At 37.0% G+C, this 21,516-nt stretch overlaps 1 long non-coding RNA gene across 1 annotated transcript; it reads right to left on the bottom strand.

Moving 5' to 3' along the window:
- Positions 1–15,020: 15,020 nt before the first annotated feature.
- Positions 15,021–15,597, bottom strand: LOC122045589. The gene is made up of 3 exons (XR_006130031.1): positions 15,520–15,597; positions 15,169–15,233; positions 15,021–15,085 (listed from the first exon to the last, which is right to left on the bottom strand). It is a non-coding gene; the product is annotated as an uncharacterized LOC122045589 (long non-coding RNA).
- Positions 15,598–21,516: the final 5,919 nt, after the last annotated feature.

Consider the following 21,516-nt stretch of genomic DNA (forward strand, 5'->3'; position numbering starts at 1 on the left):
AAGTTATCAAATATCTATTTCTAAGATCGGCTTTCAGGTTAAACATGGCGAGGCACTAGGCCTTCTTGTTTTTGGGATCATCCACCATTTCCTAGACAAAGCCTCACAGAGAAATTGGATATTTAACTTCTTACAGTAAACAAGGTTTAACTATAGAGACCTCAATAGAAACACATTATCGAAACATGAAATCAAAAAATAAATCGATAACAAAAAATGATAACTTAAAACTGATAACCTCTTATGTTTGGTTTTTTAAGATCTATACAAAAGATGAACTAGTTATGATACAGAAACTAATAACTAGTTATACCTTTTGTAGCTTATAGACCTCTTGATCTTCTATTGTATTCTTCTTCTTCACTTGGATGTCGTGTGGATGACGATCTACCAAAATGAAATCCACCCAAGCCTTCTCTTCTTGCTTCCAAGTTTCAGCCACAAACAACCTTCAAGGATAATGAGTTCCGACCACCAACCAATCTCCAAGGGATGCTCGGAAACAATGCCTCCTTTCTCTACTCCTCCTTCAAGCATAGGCCGACCACCAACCAATCTCCAAGGGATGCTCGGAAACAATGCCTCCTTTCTCTACTCCTCCTTCAAGCATAGGCCGACCACCAATATCTCCATAAAGCTTGATGTCGCCAGCCACCAAAGAAAAAGAAAAAGAAAAGGGGAAGAGGAAGGGCCGACCACAAGGAAAAAGAGAGGAGGAATAGAAGATGTGTTCTAAGGTGAGGCACCTCTACCCTCTCTTTTATATTCCTTGGTCTTGGCAAATAAGGAATGTTTTAAATATAATTAAAACTTCCTTATGTTCTTTGCCAATGACTAAAAAGGAAAGTTTTAAAACAAAAAAAAAATTAAAACTTCCTTTTCTTCTTGTCATGGCCGACCACCCCTTTAAATCCAAACAAGGAAAGTTTTAAACATGAAATTAAAACTTCCTTATTTGTTTCCGGTAAGAAATTTTAATTAAAAATTTTCTTTCTTTAAATCCCTTCTTGGTTGTAAAAGGAAAATTATATAAATTAAAATCTTTCTTTTAAAACTTGTGGATGGTTGCAAAAAAGGAAAGTTTTATAAAAAATTAAAATCTTTCTTTTAACTACAAATAAGGAAATATATCAAACCTTTCTCTTAATCCTTTGTAGAAAGCTATAAAAGGAAAGATTTAAAATTTTTAAAAACTCTCTTTTAAAGCCATGACTTCCACATAAGGAAAGATTTAAAATTTAAAATCTCCTTTTAATCTTTATGTGGCCGGCCACCCTTGCTTGGGCTCCAAGCTAGGGCCGGCCACAACTTGGCTCACAACTTGGTTTGGTTTGGCCGGCCCTAGCTTGGGCTCCAAGCTAGGCTTGGCCGACCACCAATTAGTGGGTAAGAAGTTGGATTTTTAGTGGATATAAGACTTTATAAACAAGAGGCTACAATAGGGACCGAGAGGAGAAATTGATTTTGGTCTCTCGATGAGCTTGAGCTTCCCGTGTTCGCCCCAAACACCCAACTCAAGTTCATCAATAATATCTCATTCCACTAAAGAGTTATTATTACACTACCGCACCAATCTCATATTACTATATGTGCTCCTTATTATGAGTGTGTTAGTCTCCCTGTGTTTAAGATATTGAATGCCCACTAATTAAATGAGTTACTGACAACTCACTTAATTAATATATAGCTCCAAGAGTAGTACCACTCAACCTTATTATCATGTTGGACTAAGTCCACCTGCAGGGTTTACATGACAATCCTTATGAGCTCCTCAAGGGGACATAATCAACCTAGATTACTAGGACACAGTTTCATTCTATAATCAACAATACACCATATAAATAATATCATTTCCCAACTTATCGGGCCTATTGATTTATCGAACTAAATCACACCCTTTAATAAATTAAAGAAATAAATATTAAGTATATGTGCTTGTTATTATATCATGATTAAGAGTACGTACTTCCATAATAACAGAGGTATTGATCTTTTATATAGTCAGTATAAAAAGAAACTACCTCAAATAGTCATACTCAATACACTCATAATGTACTAGTGTAATTTATTAGTCAAGATAAACTAATACCTAATTACACTACAACCACTTCAATGGTTTGTCCCATTCCATCTTGGTTGTGAGGTCAACTTATAAAGGAACTGTGCTTTATAAGGAACTGTGCTTAACACTCCTTCATTGTTATTGCTCTACCTCCTAAAGTAAACATAAACCCCGAGGTCAACTTACTATTGTACCTATCAGTCCCAATCCGTGTAACCCACATGAAGCAAATTATCTGCCTTACGACAATCCAATGTCCCGGTCCTGTATTACTTTGATATCTGCTAACCATGCCCATGGTAAAATAGATATCTGGTCTCGTGCATAACATAGCATACATTAGGCTTCCTATAGTTGAAGCATAAGGAACTGCCTTCATTTCTTCTATCTCTTTTAATGTTTTCGGATACATCTCTTTAGATAAAGATACTCCATGCCTAAAAGGTAGAAAACCTTTCTTGGAGTCTTGCATGCTAAAACGAGCTAGGATCGTATCGATATATGAAGCTTGGGATAAGTACAATATTCTTTTCTTGCGATCCCTTATTACTTTGATCTTGAGAATATGTGCGCATTCTCCCAAGTCCTTCATATCGAATTTCTTGGACAACCATACCCTTACTTCCGACAACACTTTGATATTGTTTCCAACTGACAAAATGTCATCTATGTATAGTACAAGAAATACCACCACATTTCCATCACACTTCTTGTATACGCAAGACTCATCCGGACACTGAATAAATCCATAGGACTGGATTACTTCATTAAGACGGATGTTCCAAGACCTTGAAGCTTGACCGATTGAGCTTACATACTAGATGCTCTTTGCCCTTTACAATAAACCCTTCTGGTTGCTTCATATGGATGTTTTCTTCAAGACTTCCGTTAAGGAAAGCTGTCTTGACATCCATTTGCCAAATCTCATAATTGATATGAGTAGCAATAGATAAGAGTATCCGGATAGACTTAAGCATAGCTACTGGCGAAAAGGTTTCCTCATAATCAATTCCCTCTTTCTGAGTATACCCCTTCAGAACAAGCCTTGCTTTGAAGTATCTAACTTCCCGTCTGTCCCTCTTTTCCTTTTGTAGATCTATTTACATCTAATAGATTTTACACTATTTGATGGTTCTACTAGCTTACAGACTTTGTTAGAATACATAGATTCTATTTCTGAATTCATTGCTCTTTGTCAAGATGCTACATCTTTATCTTGGAGTGCTTCGTCATATGTTCGGGGATCCGATTCATGTTTACCTGGGATCAAGTCCGAAGACTCTCCCAAAAACATGAATCTTTCAGGCTGTCTCATAACCCTCCCACTACGACGAGACACTGTTTGTAGTTGTGTATCATTTGTGATACGTGTTATAGTTTCTTGTGATATTTCTTCTTACACTATTGGTACTAAAGTAGACGTGTCCTCTCTCATTTCTTCTAGAAAAATTTCACTAACGGGCTTATGGTTTATTACATAGTCTTCTTCTAAAAATTGGGCATTCATGCTAACAATGACCTTATGATCTTTAGGACTATAAAACAAACCACCTTTCGTTCCTTTGGGATAACCTATAAACAGGTAAACTTCTATACGAGATTCCAACTTATTAGTATCTCCCTTCAGCACATGTGCTGGACTACTCCATATCCACATATGACAATTCCATGGGAGTAGAGGGTACTGATTTAGAAGGTACCAGGTTTAGAATGTACACTGCCGTTTCTAAAGCATATCGCCAGAATGAAGTTGTAATTCTAAATAACTCATCATCGGTCTAACCTTTTCCATAAGAGTCCTATTCTTTCATTCTTGCCACACCATTCTGTTGGGGTGTACCAGGTGCAGACAATTGGGATTGAATCCCAACCTCTGATAAGTAATTCCTAAACTCTCCTGAGAGGTACTCGCCACTACGATCAGACCGTAGTGTCTTGATACTTTTACCATGACGTTTCTCCACATCAGCCTTGTACTCTTTGAACTTATCAAAGCACTCAGACTTGCGGCGCATCAAGTAAATGTATCTATATCTCGAATAGTCATCTATAAAAGAGACAAAATATTCAAATCCACCTCTCGCCTGGATAGTCATAGGTCCACACAAATCAGAATGAACCAATTACAACACATCTTTTGCTCTATACCCCTTGTCCTTAAAAGGTCTCTTGGTCATTTTTTCTTCCAAGCAAGATTCGCAAGTTGGAAAGTTTTCCAACACTAATGAACCCAAGAGTCCATCGGCTATTAGCCTTTGAATCCAACTCAAGTTCATATGACCAAGTCTTAGATGCCAAAGATATGTTTGGTTCATATTTGAAGGTTCCTTTTTCTTATTAGAATTAGGGGATGTGTTATTAATTTCCATTTGTTTCTTTGTGGGAGTTATCGGATTTAGAGTATACAAATTGCCAACTAATGTACTAGAATAGATAATTACCCTATTTTTCTTGACAACCACCTTGTTATCAAAAGAAACAGTATATTCATCCATAAACAGTTTAGAAATCGAAGTTAAATTCTTTCTAAAACATGGTACATAAAGACAATTTCTCAAAATCAAAGTTTTATTCCTATCAAATGATAAGTAGACGTCTCCCACTGCAATAGCCGCCACTTTCGTAGCATTGTCCATGTAGACGGTTATCTCTCCCTCATATTGTAACAACCACGGAATATTAAGCTATACATATGGGTATTTTTATTTTAGAATAAAAGGGAAATGGAAATAGAACCAAAAAGAAATAAAAAGAAAGAGAGGTTAAGGTTTGAACCTTGAACCTCCCACAAATGATAAGGTTAAATTGTTGTATAATAACCACTAGAATCTTGGATGACACATGAATAGAAAAGAATAGAAATTATAGATAAAGGTAAAGAGTATGATTAAATAAGGGAACAAGAGAAAGACAAGTGGCTTTCCTCCTCTTTCTCTTGGTTAAGAAAAGAAGCAAGCAAAAGACAAGTTGCCTTTCTTCCTTCTCTTGCTATTTTCGTGGGAATGAAGAGAGTGAGAAGATAGAGAAGGCAAGGGGATGAATTGGGACACTTTTCATCCTCATTGGGAATAAATAGGAATGAGAGAAGAGAAGGGAAAGAAAGTTTGGTTAATCATTCCTCCTTCTTCTTCCTCCTCCTTCTTTCTCCTTCTTTCCTCCTCTACCGAGACCTAAAGTCCCCTCTCTCTCATTTCCGAAATCCAAGCTAAGGTTTTCTTTCTAAGAAAACTAGTTCACAAGGAGTCCTCAAGGTCTACTCCTTACAAACAAGAGAAAACAAAAGGAAGAACAAGAAGGGGAAAGCTTTCTTCTTCCTCTTCACAAGGGTACCATCTTCCTTAGGAAAAACAAGCAAGAGGATGTAAGTATCCCCTCACCTGTGGTACAAGTTGTTTATGTGTTTTCCATGAGGTTAGAATGCTTAAAAACCTAGGATCATTTCTTGAAACTTTCGGCCAAGACTTGAATAAAAGATTTATAGAGGTTTAAGACTTAACTAAGCATGCTCACTAAGTTCTTATGATATGTACCCTAGTATAGGAGTTAGTTAATGTTTCTTATGCTTGTATGCTTACTTAAAACTTAGATCCATTCTCTTGAAACTTTTGGCCAAAGTGTGAATAAAAGATTAGGAAGGCTTAAGACCTAAACTAAACGTGCTCACTATGTCCTTATGATATGTACCCTATGATAAGAGACTAGTTTGGTGTTCTTATGCTTGTATGTTGCTTAAAACTTAAATTCATGCTTATCAAGTGTTCGACCATGATAGAAGTAATTGGCTAGGAGAGGTTAAAAATTTAGTCTACCATGATTATGACTTGCTTATTAATATGTTATGAAGAGTACTTAGTGTTTTCACACTTGTATGTTGATTGGAACCTAAATGCATGCCACCTTAGGGAATTAGGGTTTCGGCCATGATAGAAATGAAGACTTAGAAGTGTTTAAAATTTAAGCTATCATGCTCATGACTTTCCTTATGAAAAGGTATGAAGGTTTCTTAGGGTTTCATGCTTGTATGTTGTTTGGAACCTTGATGTATTACACCTTAGGGCTTCAGCCATGATGAGAATTAAGACCTAGAAGAGCTTAAAACTTACTCTAACATGCTCATGACTCTTCTTATGACATGATATAAAGCTAACTTAGGGTTATCATGTTTGAATGTTGCTTGAGATCTAGATACATGTCTCCTTATGTTTCGGCCATGATGAATTTTAGGGTCCAAGGAAGCTTAAAATTAAACCTAGCATGCTCATGAATTCCCTTATGATATGATATGAAGTTAGCTTGATATTCTTATGCTTGTATGTTGTTTAGAACTTAGTTTCATGCCCCTAAGTTTCGGCCATAACCAAGTTAAAAGACCTAGGGAGCTTAGAAGATCAAATATGCTTATTATATTCTTAATGATTTATGATGTGAAATTGGTTTAGGGTTCACATGCTTTTATGTTGTTTATAACCTAGAACTAGGCATGGTAACTTTCGTCCATAACAAGACCTAGGACCTAGGGAGCTTAGAACCTAAACCAAATATGCTCATTATGTTCTTAATGATTTATGATATGAAATTGGTTTAGGGTTCACATGATTTTATGTTTTTTATAACCTAGGGCTAGGCTTGGAACTTTCGGCCACTACATGGAATTAGGGTTAGAGACCCAATTATGATTTTACTATGGGTCTCACATGCTACGATATGAATGAAGAGATGCTAGTTAAGGTTTTCCATGCATGATTATGTTTCTTATGATGCATTATATGCTCATTTATGTATGCTTATGAACCATGCATGATAATGACTCTTATGATGTGTTTTATGTTCAAGTATGCATGCTTTATGATATGACAAGTAATATGCTCATTTATGTATGCTTATGAACTATGCATGATAATAACTCTTATGATGTGTTTTATGCTCAAGTATGCATGCTTTATGATATGACAAGTAATATGCTCATTTATGTATGCTTATGAATCATGCATGATAATGACTCTTATGATGTGTTTTATGCTCAAGTATGCATGCTTTATGATTTGACAAGTAATATGCTCATTTATGTATGCTTATGAATCATGCATTATGATGACTCTTATGATGTGCTATATGCTCAAGTATGAATGCTTTATGACATGATAAGTAAAGACTTAAGAGTTGTTTCCCTATTAAGTGGGACTAAGAGCACTCTTTACGATATGATAAGTAAAGGCCTAAGAGTTGCTTCCCTATTAAGTGGGACTAAGAACACTCTTTATGATATGACAAGAAAAGACCTAAGAGTTGCTTCTTTATTAGTTGGGATTAAGAGCACTCTTCATGATATGATAAGTAACTATGACATGTTATTTTACTTTGTATGGCTTGTACCAAGGGTGGGCTCCATAAGCGCCCCTAGGCCGACAGACTATGAACGGGTCTAGTAAAAAGGGATGAGCTCCTTAGTACGCCCTTAGGTCGACAGTCGTAGTACGGACCTAGTTCCCTAGTAGGTTCGGGGCTAGCTACCCTGTCCTAGGGATTGCGTGCATTTATGTATGTATGTGGTACAAGCCGGGCCCTCATGATGATATTATGTTCAAATATTATATGATATGTTTTAAGACATCTTGCACATGACATGACACATGTTTTAAAAGACATCTCGCATGATATTTCTTTATGATATGATATGCTCTTATAATTTATATGACATGATGCTCTTTTATTTATGATATGATATATCATGATGTTTCTTTATGATATGATATGCTTTTATGATTTATATGACATGATGCTCTTATGATTTATGATATGATATAGCATGAGGTTCTTTATGAGATGATATGTTATGATGCTATGTTTACATGATATGATGTTTAGATGATTATGTCTCCATTGCTATCTGCTTATGTGATTATGCTATGAAATACGTTTTTGTGAGTAGGAAAGGATCTTACTAAGCCTGTGTGCTTATAGCTTACTTTCCTTGTACCGCAGATAAAGGCAAAGAATGGATAAACTAGGGGAGCCGCAGGAGAGGCAAGAGATGTGTGTGGTGGTGGCTCGGCTAAGAAAAAAGAAAAAGACCTGCTTATGTTATTTTATGTTGACATGAACTAAGTTTATTTATGTTAATGTTTCGCATGATTTATGATACTTATTCATGTTTATGATAGAATTTGACATCATGACCTCGTTCATGAAAAGAATATATAAAAAAAAAAGTATTTTCGTTGTTTTATATTAAAAAGAAGTTTTAATATGCATGTATGCATCTATGTAAGTAACCTCGCCCTACTAGCAGGAGGGGTGGGCGTTACAAGTTGGTATCAGAGCCAGGTTAGCCTTTTCGCTACACACACATCAAGTCTTCATCCTGCCGCTCCAAGTAAGAATTTATGTACTTACTCTATTCTCTTTATACATGATAAGAAATGTTTTAGTATGCATGAACCTAAGTATGACTAATATGGATTGCCTTTATGTATGATAAGCGATGTTTAATGTGCACGAATAAAAGTGGGGATGATCCTAGACTTATGCTAGCCTTATTGTTATTTATGGAAATAGATATGGCTAGAAGACGCGGTAACAGGACCGAGGAGACATTGACTCCACCAGATCTAACCCAAGTGGTCACAGATCTCCAGCGTCAGATCACGGAACAACAACAAGTGATCACTGCTTTGATGGGTCAGCAAGGAAATCCTGTCACCCCACCAGTAAATCCGAATGCAGTGCCCGTCATACCTATAGCTGCACCAGTACCACCGGTGGCCCCTGCCCCAGTGGTCCGATAGGAGACCTACTTGATACAGTGGCTAAGGCTAAAGCAAGAGAACTTCTCGGGTACTTGTGAGCCATGGGACGCCCAGGCCTGGTTCAAGACAGTGGAAAGTATAGTGGAACTGCTGGACTAGCCTGTACCAGAAAAGATCAAGTGCGTATCATTTTGCTTCTCTGGAGACGCAAGAATGTAGTGGGAAAGAGTTAAGGTCAAGAGACAAGTTAATCAGATGAACTGGACAGACTTCGAAGCAGAGTTCTTCGAGGAATTCTTCCATATACGAGTAACAAATCGGCATTACGACGAGTTCACCGAGTTCCGGCAAGGTGACTTATCAGTTAACGAAGCGGTGAAGCGCTTCAACCATCTCACACGCCTCTGCCCAGAGTTGGTCAGCACGGAAAGAGAAAGGGTTAGACTAATGCTAAAGATGCTCTGACCCGAGATAGCTTTGAATGTGGCCGGCGGAATTAATAGACCGCAGACTACAGAAGAGCTGGTCAGCAGTGCTTTGATCACCGAACACTATCAGAAGGCAATGAATGAGAATAAGAATCAAGCACAGACAGAAGGACAGAAATCTCAAGGTACCAGAGCAAACTGGAAAGGAAACTCCAATGGAAAGAGAAAGCAATGGAACAACACTAAAGGAGGTTCAGCGAATAAGCAACCTAAGTACCCTCAGTGTACCATTTGTGGGATGCAGCATTCCGGAGTATGCCACAAGGGTACGAGAAAGTGTTACAATTGCGGACGGGTAGGACATATGGCCAGAGACTGCCCTATCCAGTCCCAGACACCATCCCAGCAGTATAACCAGAACAAGAGTGCCCCCTCACAGCTACACCAGATGCAAGCTGCCATTGAAGGGACTCCAATTAGCCAAGGGAGATTGGAGGCCCCGCCAGCTACGACAAACGCCAGGGTGTTCTCTCTTACCAAAGATGATGTGGCCAGTGCTTCTACAGTTATCACAGGTCAGCTACCTATTTTCAGTCAGTATGCTAATGTGTTATTTGATACTGGGGCGACACATTCGTTTGTCTCTACACCCTTCATAGAGAAGTTAGAGATACCACCACAAGCCTTAAATGGCAAATTCTTAACAACCCTGCCTTCGGGAGAAGTAATGCCATCTACTCATATGTTGCGGGCAGCGCCCATCAGAATCACAGGCAGAGAACTCTACTGTGATCTGATAGTGCTTGACATGCAAGATTATGATAGTATATTGGGCATGGATTTCCTGAGCAAGTACGGTGCTTCGATCGATTGCCGTAAAAGAAAAGTAGTTTTTCGACCTGAAGCTGAATCGATATTCGAATTTATTGGGAAACCAAGGAAAGAAACTGGGAGATTCTTATCAGCCATAAAGGCACAAAAGATGTTAAATAAGGGATGTACTGGGTTTCTAGCACACGTGGTCGACACAAGTTAAGTTGAGGACCAGAAACTAGAAAATGTCAGAGTAGTATGCAACTATCCGGAAGTGTTTCCCGATGAACTACCAGGGTTAGCCCCCGATAGAGAAATAGAATTTGAGATCGAATTGATTTACGGTACTAAGCCGATCTCTAAAGCACCTTATCGTATGGTGCCGGCTGAGTTGAAGGAACTTCAGGGATAGTTACTAGAGTTACTTAACAAGGGACTTATTCGCCCGAGTCACTCTCCTTGGGGAGCTCTGGTACTGTTCATGAAAAAGAAGGATGGGTCTATGCGAATGTGTATAGACTACCGAGTGCTGAATAATGTGACAATCAAGAGCAGGTACCCTCTTCCACGGATCGACGACTTGTTCGACCAACTAAAGGGTGCAACCGTTTTCTCAAAGATTGACCTAAGCTCCGGCTATCATCAAGTAAAAGTAAAACATGATGATATACCAAAGACGACATTTTGAACAAGGTACGGACATTATGAGTTCATAGTTATGCCCTTCAGAGTAACAAATGCTCCTGCTGTATTTATGGATCTGATGAATCGGGTATTTACGGCATATCTCGACAAATTTGTCATCGTCTTCATTGACGATATTCTCATCTATTCGAGAACCCAAGAAGAGCATGCTGAACACCTGAATACTGTACTACAGATTCTTCGAGAGAAACAACTATATGCAAAGTTCTCCAAATGCGAGTTCTGGCTCGATCGAGTATCATTTTTGGGTCATGTCATCTCCAAGGACGGAGTAATGGTAGATCCAAACAAGATTAAAGCTATAAGTAACTGGAACAGGCCAAAGAATGTCAGTGAAATCAGAAGTTTTCTCGGGCTAGCAGGCTACTACAGGAAGTTTGTAGAGGACTTCTCTAAAATTGCAGCCCCTATGACAGTTCTCACCAAGAAGAACAAAAAGTATGAATGGACGGATGACTGCGAGAAGAGTTTCACGGAATTAAAAAGGAGACTGACCACGCTCCAATCCTTACTCTTCCGGAAAGTAACAAAGGCTTCGATATGTACAGCGACGCTTCTAAATTAGGACTTGGAGCTGTACTCATGCAAGACGGCAAGGTCATTGCCTACGCCTCTAGACAACTCAAAGAGCATGAAAAGAATTACCCCACTCATGACCTAGAACTAGCAGCCGTGGTCTTTGCTCTCAAAGCATGGAGACATTATTTATATGGAGTCCAGTGTAAGATCTATACCGACCACCAGAGTATGAAATATTTCTTCACCCAGAAAGACCTGAATATGAGACAATTCAGATGGCTCGAGTTAGTTAAGGACTATGACTGCGAGATCTTTTATCATCCCGGAAAAGCGAACAAAGTGGCCGATGCACTCAGCAGTAAGACCTGTGCCACCTGATGTCGCTATACTAAGTTCGAGGATGAACTTTCTATGAGGTATGGGGTACTGTAACACCCACAAAATATTAATCTATACATATGGGTATTTTTCTTTTAGAATAAAAGGTAAATGGAAATAGAACCAAAAAGAAATAAAAAGAAAGAGAGGTTAAGGTTTGAACCTTGAACCTCCCACAAATGATAAGGTTAAATTGGTGTATAATAACCACTAGAATCTTGAATGACACATGAATAGCAAAGAATAGAAATTATAGATAAAGGTAAAGAGTATGATTAAATAAGGGAACAAGAGAAAGACAAGTGGCTTTCCTCCTCTTTCTCTTGGTTAAGAAAAGAAGCAAGCAAAAGACAAGTTGCCTTTCTTCCTTCTCTTGATATTTTCGTGGGAATGAAGAGAGTGAGAAGATAGAGAAGGCAAGGGGATGAATTGGGACACTTTTCATCCTCATTGGGAATAAATAGGAATGAGAGAAGAGAAGGGAAAGAAAGTTTGGTTAATCATTCCTCCTTCTTCTTCCTCCTCCTTCTTTCTCCTTCTTTCCTCCTCTACCGAGACCTAAAGTCCCCTCTCACTCATTTCTGAAATCCAAGCTAAGGTTTTCTTTCTAAGAAAACTAGTTCACAAGAAGGAGTCCTGAAGGTTTACTCCTTATAAACAAGAGAAAACAAAAGGAAGAACAAGAAGGGGAAAGCTTTCTTCTTCCTCTTCACAAGGGTACCATCTTCCTTAGGAAAAACAAGCAAGAGGATGTAAGTATCCCCTCACCTGTGGTACAAGTTGTTTATGTGTTTTCCATGAGGTTAGAATGCTTAAAAACCTAGGATCATTTCTTGAAACTTTCGGCCAAGACTTGAATAAAAGATTTAGAGAGGTTTAAGACCTAACTAAGCATGCTCACTAAGTTCTTATGATATGTACCCTAGTATAGGAGTTAGTTAATGTTTCTTATGCTTGTATGCTTACTTAAAACTTAGTTCCATGTTCTTGAAACTTTTGGCCAAAGTGTGAATAAAAGATTAGGAAGGCTTAAGACCTAAACTAAACATGCTCACTATGTCCTTATGATATGTACCCTATGATAAGAGACTAGTTTGGTGTTCTTATGCTTGTATGTTGCTTAAAACTTAAATTCATGCTCATGAAGTGTTCGGCCATGATAGAAGTAATTGGCTAGGAGAGGTTAAAAATTTAGTCTACCATGATCATGACTTGCTTATTAATATGTTATGAAGAGTACTTAGTGTTTTCACACTTGTATGTTGATTGGAACCTAAATGCATGCCACCTTAGGGAATTAGGGTTTCGGCCATGATAGAAATGAAGACCTAGAAGTGTTTAAAATTTAAGCTATCATGTTCATGACTTTCCTTATGAAAAGGTATGAAGGTTTCTTAGGGTTTCATGCTTGTATGTTGTTTGGAACCTTGATGTATTACACCTTAGGGCTTCGGCCATGATGAGAATTAAGACCTAGGAGAGCTTAAAACTTACTCTAACATGCTCATGACTCTTCTTATGATATGATATAAAGCTAACTTAGGGTTATCATGTTTGAATGTTGCTTGAGATCTAGATACATGTCTCCTTATGTTTCGGCCATGATGAATTTTAGGGCCCAAGGAAGCTTAAAATTAAATCTAGCATGCTCATGAATTCCCTTATGATATGATATGAAGTTAGCTTGATATTCTTATGCTTGTATGTTGTTTAGAACTTAGTTTCATGCCCCTAAGTTTCGGCCATAACCAAGTTAAAATACCTAGGGAGCTTAGAACCTAAACCAAATATGCTTATTATGTTCTTAATGATTTATGATGTGAAATTGGTTTAGGGTTCACATGCTTTTATGTTGTTTATAACCTAAAACTAGGCATGGTAACTTTCGGCCATAACAAGACCAAGGACCTAGGGAGCTTAGAACCTAAACCAAATATGCTCATTATGTTTTTAATCACTACAAGAAAAAAGCCTTACAACAACGGTTTTTCACCGTTGTCGTAGCCCCTTTCGGACTGTTGTTAAAGGCTGTGTTGTTAAAGGTGGTGCTCAAAGACAACAGTTTTTAACCGTTGTCTTTGAAGACAAAGACAATAGTTTTACAACGGTAAAAAATCGTTGTCTTTTTATTCAACAACAACAGTTGTTCACCGTTATCTTTGAGCGTATTCCTTTAATAATATGCTCTTCAACAACAGTTTTGAACTGTCTATGACAACGGTTAAAAACTGTTGTCTTTTTAGCCAATGACAAAGGTTAAAAACCGTTGTCTTTTTAGCCATCAATGTTATTTAACATCAGTTTGACAATGATTTTTCACCGTTGTCTTTTAACGCCATTGACAACAGTTTCACATATTTAAACTGATGTCTTTGGGTACAATATACAACATTTTGACAATAAATAAAAAACTGAATCTTTTCCGTCATTTTATAACCATTATTTTATTTAAATAATATATCTACAAAATATCATTGATAAAAAACCTACAATCCAAACATCATCATCCAGTGCAAATTTCATTAATGTACCAAACATCATCATCCAGACATCATTAAAGTACCAAACATCAACATCCAAACATCACAAAAGTTTACAAAACTAAATAGTACCCATAACAATATATCACACATATATATGAAGTCCAAAATATCCTGTTTTGTTGGATCAAATCTTCTCTACCTGTGCATCTTCTAAACACCCTATGCATCTTCTAAACACCATATCGAGAACTGCAACCTTTTATGCTTTCTCCTCCCTCCTAGCTTTTCTTTTCTTCTCCTTTCTAGGTATGGTCATTATCTTTTCCCTGAGGTAAATAGCATATGATTGCAAGTTAAGTCATTTCCCAGGAGTAAATGGCATAAAGATGATGATGACAAAGATGCTGTACACAATTGAATATGATAACAATACTTCTTTCTAGGCACAAACCAAAATTACTACATACCTCAATTTCAGTTCAAGTTATCTACAAAATATCATTGATCAAGAACCTACAATCCAAACATCATTAAAGTACCAAACATCAACATCCAGACATCGAAGTTTACAAAACTAAATAGTACCCATAACAATATATCACACATATATATGCCAAAGTATCTTGTTTTGTTGGATCAAATCTTCTCTACTTGTGCATCTTCTAAACACCCTTTTACTTCATGTGAAAATAAAAATCATATGATTTTAATCCAATTCAACAACAACGAGTCTAGCTAGTCTCCAATAATATAGAGCTTTAGAGTTTGCAAAGTATATAACAAAAACTGGCTAACAAGGTTTGTTATTTTTTTCATTGTGATATACTCTAAATTAAAAGAAACATTAAAAATCTACTTGGCATAACATTTTACTTCAACAGTGATGTTAGTAGCAAAACCTCTCAAAACTTGTAAAGAAGCTTCAAAATCTTCCATCATGCCCATTTTTGCCTGCACAAATAAAGGAAAAGATAAATCTAAATATGTAACTTTAGATTCTTCTTGATATAGACAATTATCTGATGAAACCTTACCAACCACCTTGGCGACTCTGGAATGAAGAAAAGACTGGGAATGAGGATGGTACATGGCAATATTCCTAAAAACCATATGTGAAAAATGGTTCAATCTACACCAATGCCAGATCCATGATTTAATTTAGAAATGATGCCAGATGCTGGATGCGCAATCAATTGAGATTAATTTGGCAAAGACAAAAGTTCATATGTGATCAAATACAAGAACAAATTTAACTGTGCAAAACATCTCAGAAATTCATGCTGGTCTTACAAAGAATATTATAGAGAAGTGCATATTTTTAGCAGTTGAAAATGGTAAACAAAATGAAATCGAGATTCTGGGATCAAGCTGCCCAAAATTATTACCTATAACTGCAAGCAATCTCCAATGAACAAACATACCCAGTAGATAAGCTAGAAAAATGCCGATAGTCACAGAAAGCTAGACAAGACAGAGGCCAAAATTAGGTCTCTATGTGATGCAGAATAAACTTGTTGCGATAAGGAATGTGTTCAGCTCAGGACCTGAACTTACTTCTTGTAGTATTAAAAGAAGTAATTAAGAAACCAAGCTTATCATGTGTGCTCCTTTAATCAATGGAAAATATTTTGAATTGCAAAAACTTACTTGTATGAGCGAAGGCTTTGATTTCCCGACAATAGAAATGAACTTTGGTCATATCACTCAGCATACCTAATTGCAATCATAAAAGTTGCTAATCAATTCTTCTACATATCATATCACTCAGCATACCTAACTGCAATCATAAAAGTTGCTAATCAATTCTTCTACATAAAGGCTTACACACCTCATATGCACATGCTGACATTTTTGCATTAGTAGAACAATGAACATACCAAGTGAAGATGAATTAATAATTGGGAGTTCGATCTCTGAGAAATGGATGAATTATTACTGACATGCTAAAGCCAAAGACGGGATACTTGTCAACAACATATCATTCTATATTGAGTAAAAAAAACATACTATACTAGTAACTAAAACTTGAAATTCTCCAACAAGAAAGGATTCAGAGTGTTCATCAATGCCAAAGAGGTCATAATCTCTCTTCCATAAAGCATTTGTCAAAAGTTCAAATGCATAACGAATCTATAAAAGGAAAATATACATAACCATGATAGCAAGGTACTAGACGGATTAAAGAACATGATAACACCTTCCATCCATGCATGTGTTGATACATGACTTTCAAAAATCCAATTATGAAACATTTCGCTGTTTAGAAATTGAATAGCTGAGAAGCAAAATAACATTGTATTTGAATCTTAACACACACCAACGATCTTATCTGTGGATTTAATGTAGAATCATATTAGGCTGGGATATAAGGATAACAATAGTGTAGGTTAAGTAAGAAGAACTATTAGCCACTTCCCTATCTTGTGCTATATATATATATATATATATATAATAGTCTAAATGAGGCAAAAATTGTAAATACATTATATTTCACTAAATCTATAACAATGAGTAGCACAAACCAAGATGAAGCCAAGTGAGGCATAAAATTCTTCTCATTCACATTCCACATCACTTGTGGATGATGTTTGCCATCCCTATGAATGGAATGAAAGGATTTATGGAAGAAAAGTCATATATCAGCCATCAAAGTCAGGAGAAAAAATCTCAAAAGAATAACCAATGAATTCTAAAAATGAATCTAGCTGTATTTTAAAGAAATTGAAAGTTTATTTGGATAGAACAAAGCAAACACTGACAATATGGCTTGGATAAATACCATATCAATGCATTCTAAGACCAATGCATTATCGACTAAAAAGTCATTCCTCAAACATCATTCAACTATAATTTGCAAATATAAGTGAAAGTGTATATGTTGGTGAACCTAGATATATTAGTAAGTATCAAAATTCAAAATATAAGTAAGAATACAAAATGATGAATCATTGTCATTGAAACAAATCTACTTTAAGGTCATTCAGAGAAAGTCATGTTCATATGACCCTAAGAATAAGAAATATGGATAAGAAAACAAACCTTAATGAGTTTGTTCGTAATTGGAAGATCTGATTCTGCAAACCTAAAATGGTCACTATGGCAACAGACCCCTGCCACAGCTGGATACTAACTTGCAATCGATGGAATCTCCAATAAAGACGCAGATCTTAAAGCTTACTGTAGATTTGATATACACTAACAGTTGAAGAATTGGATGATGATGATGATGATGAGTGGGCGGAGGAGTGGCGGAGGAGGCTAGGTGTGGGCGGCGGGAGAAGTGGCGGAGGAAGCTAGGTCACGGGTGGTGCGAAGGGGTGGCAGAGGAGGCAAGGTGCGGGCAGCATTCTAGTTAGCAGAGAACAAGTCGCGTAAGTGCAAGGTGGCCATGAGCGACCTCGAGGATCTTGTTGTGGATTGCCGCAACGAGAGGAAGAAAGGGTTACCTTGCCGTTCAAGTAGCCGCTCGTGAACCGCCTTCAAGCGAAGCGAGGCAACGACTGCTTCGTGCTGGTGACTGAGCCTCAGTAGCCACCTCTCGAGCATTCGACACCCAACCTTGTCGCCTGCCTCCTTGTCAGCGGCCTCCTTGTCGGTGATGGAAGAAGATCGTGTTGTGTTTCGGAGAGGAAATGCGATCGCTGCGGGAAGGGAAAGTTTTAGGTTAGCAAAAAAAAATTAAAGGGAAAAGATCGTGATGAGAGATGAGTGGTGCGGATCTAGTTGCCTTCTTGCTTCAATCCAATGGTCCATGTAGCTTCAAATCTGGATGGAGAGTTGGATGGCTTAGATCTGAATGAAGGAGGAAGATTTCTTTTGATCTGGATCAACGGCTCATATTAATTCTGCTTGATCTCCATCATTTGACCTCCAAATAAAGTCAAATTTGGAGGAGGAGCATCTTTCACGGAGGAGTCGCGAAGGAGGAGTCGGAGATCAGTTTTTGTTCGTTTGAAGAGTCACAGAGAAGTGGGTTTTAGGTTTTTTTCATGAAGTTAAAAAAACTGTTGTGTTTTTAGGATTCAACAACATTCAATAGACAACAGTTTAATAAAACTGTTGTATATTATCACAAAAGCAACACTAAAAGACAATAGTTTTTTAAAACTGTTGTCTTTGACACACATTAGACAACAATGTTTTGAAAAACTGTTGTTATTTAAAAAACATTATGGTGAATAATAACAGTTTTCAATAAAACTGTTGTTAAATGGAAAAAGACAGCAATTTCTTGAAAAACTGTTGTCTGTTAGGTGTGGTTAAATCCCGAAATTCTTGTAGTGAATGATTTATGATATGAAATTGGTTTAGGGTTCACATGATTTTATGTTGTTTATAACCTAGGGCTAGGCTTGGAACTTTTGGCCACTACATGGAATTAGGGTTAGAGACCCAATTATGATTTTACTATGGGTCTCACATGCTACGATATGAATGAAGAGATGCTAGTTAAGGTTTTCCATGCATGATTATGTTTCTTATGATGCATTATATGCTCATTTATGTATGCTTATGAACCATGCATGATAATGACTCTTATGATGTGTTTTATGCTCAAGTATGCATGCTTTATGATATGACAAGTAATATGCTCATTTATGTATGCTTATGAACCATGCATGATAATAACTCTTATGATGTGTATGCTTATGAACCATGCATGATAATGACTCTTATGATGTGTTTTATGCTCAAGTATGCATGCTTTATGATATGACAAGTAATATGCTCATTTATGTATGCTTATGAATCATGCATTATGATGACTCTTATGATGTGCTATATGCTTAAGTATGCATGCTTTATGACATGATAAGTAAAGGTCTAAGAGTTGCTTCCCTATTAAGTGGGACTAAGAGCACTCTTTACGATATGATAAGCAAAGGCCTAAGAGTTGCTTCCCTATTAAGTGGGACTAAGAGCACTCTTTATGATATGACAAGAAAAGACCTAATAGTTGCTTCCTTATTAGTTGGGACTAAGAGCACTCTTCATGATATGATAAGTAACTATGACATGTTATTTTACTTTGTATGGTTTATACAAGGGTGGGCTCCATAAGCGCCCCTAGGCCGACGGACTATGAACGGGTCTAGTAAAAAGGGATAGGCTCCTTAGTACGCCTCTAGGTCGACGGTCGTAGTACAAACCTAGTTCCCTAGTAGGTTTCTGGGCTAGCTACCCTGTCCTAGGGATTGCGTGCATTTATGTATGTATGTGGTACAAGTCGTGCCCTCATGATGATATTATGTTCAAGTATTATATGATATGTTTTAAGACATCTTGCACATGACATGACACATGTTTTAAAAGACATCTCGCATGATATTTCTTTATGATATGATATGCTCTTATGATTTATATGACATGATGCTCTTTTATTTATGATATGATATATCATGATGTTTTTTATGATATGATATGCTCTTATGATTTATATAACATGATGCTCTTTTATTTATGATATGATATATCATGATGTTTCTTTATGATATGATATGCTCTTATGATTTATATGACATGATGCTCTTATGATTTATGATATGATATAGCATGAGGTTCTTTATGAGATGATATGTTATGATGCTATGTTTACATGATATGATGTTTGGATGATTATGTCTCCATTGCTATCTGCTTATGTGATTATGCTATGAAATACGTTTTTGTGAGTAGGAAAGGATCATACTAAGCCTGTGTGCTTATAGCTTACTTTCCTTGTACCGCAGATAAAGGCAAAGAATGGATAAACTAGAGGAGCCGCAGGAGAGGCAAGAGACTTGTGTGGTGGTGGCTCGGCTAAGAAAAAAGAAAAAGACCTGCTTATGTTATTTTATGTTGACATGAACTAAGTTTATTTATGTTAATGTTTCGCATGATTTCATGATACTTATTCATGTTTATGATAGAATTTGACATCGTGACCTCGTTCATGAAAAGAATATAAAAAAAAAATAAGTACTTCCACTGTTTTATATTAAAAAGAAGTTTTAATATGCATGTATATATGCATCTATGTAAGTAACCCCGCCCTACTAGCAGGAGGGGCGGGCGTTACACATATAGTCGTTGGGTTTCCTGGAACCCCTGCAATGTTTTGCAGACATGATCAGTGGCTCATGTATCTACACATCAAGTACTAGTAGATAACACCGCTAAACATGTTTCAACTACTAGAGAATAAGATATACTTTTTTTGTTCTCTTTTCTACGAGGACAGCCCACCTTCAAATGTCCAGACTGCTTGTAAATGAAGCACTTTCCCTTCAGCTTCTTCACTCCTGCTTTTAGTCCAGTACCTTGAGATCGATTCACTTTCTTTCCTGAGCCAGCTTGTTTCTTCTTCTTCTTCTTGCCTTTCGACTTAGAAGTAGAAACATTTTCAACAAAGTGAATTTGAGAATTATGACAAAATAGCCCTTCTGCTGCCTGAAGTTCTGTCAGTAGTTCCTCCAATGAATAAATCCTTTTATTCATATTGTAGTTCAGGCGGAATTGCTCAAAACTTTTCGGTAGCATTTGGAGAATAATATCGACATGAGTTTCCCCATCGATTTATGCTCCAAGGATTTGTATCTCATTTAAGTAAGTCATCATCTTAAGGATATGATCCCTTACGGGTGTCCCCTCAGACATGGTGGCTATCATTAAGTTTCTCATTACCTCTTGCCTAGCAGCCCGATTCTGGTGTCCGAAGAGTTCCTTGAGATTGCTCATTATGTTATAGGCAGGTGGCATGTCCTGTTGCTGATGTTGCAGCACATTTGACATTGAAGGAAAAATGTAACATCTCATCTGCCTTTACCTATTTCTTATGATACTTAATCTCCTCTTCACTAGAATCACTACATAGTCCTTTTCTAAAAATCGAGCATTGATGCTAACAATGACCTTCTGATCTTTAGGACTATAAAATAAACCACCTTTCGTTCCTTTAGGATAACCCGCAAACAAGCGAACTTTTGTACTTGATTCAAACTTATCAGTGTCTCCCTTCAGCACATGTGCTGGACTACCCTAAATTTGAATATGTTTCAGACTAGGCTTACGCCCATTCCACAATTCTATGAGAGTAGAGGGTACTGACTTAGAAGGTACCAAGTTCAGAATGTACATTGTCGTTTCCAGAGCATATCTCCAAAATGAATTTGGTAATTCTAAAAAAGAAAGATTAAAATCTCTTTCTTTTAAATTTTCTATTGTTGTATCGTGAGAGTTATTGGATTCAGACTATACAAATTATCAACCAACGTATCAGAACAGATAACTATCATATTTTTCTTGACAACTACTTTATCATCAAAAGAAACAGAATATCCATCCATAAATAGTTTAAAAATTGAAATCAAGTTCTTTCTAAAACTTGGTACATAAAGACAATT

The sequence above is a fragment of the Zingiber officinale genome, chromosome 2B (assembly GCF_018446385.1).
Source record: "Zingiber officinale cultivar Zhangliang chromosome 2B, Zo_v1.1, whole genome shotgun sequence".
Taxonomy (NCBI): Eukaryota; Viridiplantae; Streptophyta; class Magnoliopsida; order Zingiberales; family Zingiberaceae; genus Zingiber; species Zingiber officinale.